Source organism: Chinchilla lanigera, unplaced genomic scaffold (genome assembly GCF_000276665.1).
Source record: "Chinchilla lanigera isolate Chin_1 unplaced genomic scaffold, ChiLan1.0 scaffold00071, whole genome shotgun sequence".
Lineage (NCBI taxonomy): Eukaryota > Metazoa > Chordata > Mammalia > Rodentia > Chinchillidae > Chinchilla > Chinchilla lanigera.
This window is the reverse complement of record NW_004955472.1, coordinates 278381-280306: the sequence shown is the minus strand read 5'-3', so window position 1 is coordinate 280306 and position 1926 is coordinate 278381.

Here is a 1926-nt window from a genome sequence, read left to right as displayed (position 1 = left end):
ACAGCGATATATGTGCACCCATGTTCATAGCAGCGCAATTTGTAATTGCTAAATTGTGGAAGCAACCCAAATGTCCATCTACTGAGGAATGGATAAAAAAATTGTGGTATTTGTACACTTTCAAAGTAGCTCCTCCCCAGAGGAGCAAGGGTGAGGTCACTGCTTCCTCTTTTCAATGATGCAGGTATTTGGTTTGATCTACATGTATATCTTTCAGATTCATTTTCCATTTGAAGGTGTAAGTACTACCTCCGCTTCAGAGTACCTATATTTTCAGTTGTTGGTGTATAGTCAGCTTCTGTCTGGGGTGACTGGTCCTGAGAGTGAGGTGCCCGCGGATGAAAAGAAAAACAAGAGAGAGACAGTTACGAAATCAGGGGGAAGCCTCAATTACCATCCTCCTTAGCCTTCTATTGGGATACTAACAAAAGCAGCAACAGGTCAAATGGGAGAAATAATTAACACGATTGGCGAGGACAATACAACTCAGTTATCGCAGGAATGAGACTTGATTTAGTTAGCCATCCTGTTATCATTCCTTCCAGCATATCTCAACAAGGCGTCTAGTGTTGTCCCAGGGGCTTTCCAGAGGGACTAAGGTTCTGCTTTCATTTCCTTTTACTCTAATGCTTCTGCCAGACTTCCTCCAGAATCAGTCAATCATATGGCTTGGTCGGCCGAAGTCCCACATAGGTAATACATTGAAAGATAAACAGAAGAATGTCCTTCTCCACATTCAGTGAATCTTTGGCATGACTCCTCTAGTCAGCCATGGTGAATCTCTCCCCACATCCCCAACCCTTTTTGTTTTACACTTTGAGACAGGGCCTTGATAATTTGCTCAGGCAGCCCTTGATTTTGGAATGCTCCTGCCTTAGCCTGTTGAGTAGTTGGGATTACAGGCCTGCACAGGTATTTAGTGTTAAGTTTTTTTAAATAAAAAAAATTTCAAACTTATAAAAATGTATTCAGTTTTTATATTCGTTTTATGTTCCTGACTGTTATAAAGTCTTTGAATATTAGGGACATTATGTCTTACTCATCTGTTGTACTTATGCCGTTGGGCATAGAAATTGATCAGTGAATATTTGCAGGTTGACTAGTGAAAAAATGAATGCAAAAAAGGGAAATAGTTGGAGAAATTAGAGAAGAAAATGAAGATTTGTCTCAAAATGAGTGATTTGCTTCCTTGACAATAGGGGAAATAAATTATGAGAGAGAAGATACATATGAGTAAAAAGAAAATCAAATTTAGGATTTTTGAGCTGTGTGATCTGATTATTTCTGGCTTGACTGGATAGAAGCTAGGTTATGGATTTTTTGTTCTTAAGTGATTTGTATAATGATAGTATATATTTATCCTTTTTTAAGCATATGATTATCAATTGGTTCAGTATTAAAAGGAATCACATATTTAAGTCTACATTATTATCTGAAAATGTATTCATGCTGATTTTTAAAGCTAAATGTATTCTTTTTTCTTTTTTTTGGTACTGGGAATTGAGCTCAGGCAGGCACTGTGCCCACTGAGCTATATCCCTGACCTCTTCTAAATGTATTCTTGATAAGTATGTTTCTCAGATTAATTCATTCTTCTTTGTAGAATTATAATTTAGAGACAGAAGGGACCTGATAGATTATCTAAATTCTTAATTTTTCTCATTAGCTCTTTAGAAAACTGGAACCTAGGAGCCAAATTCTTTTTTTTTTTTTTTTATATTTGCCAAGCTCTGTGCTGTACTTTTTTGTATACTTTATTTCATTTAATTCTCACACCAAGCCCTTCAAGGAGGTAATGTCATCTGCATTTTATAGTTAAGGAAATTGAGATACAGAAAAGTTACATAACGTGTCAAGGTCCCCCAGCCCAGTGATTTGAGGTGCAAGGACTCAGTCAAAAGTGTCTGATTCAAAAAAAAAAAAAAA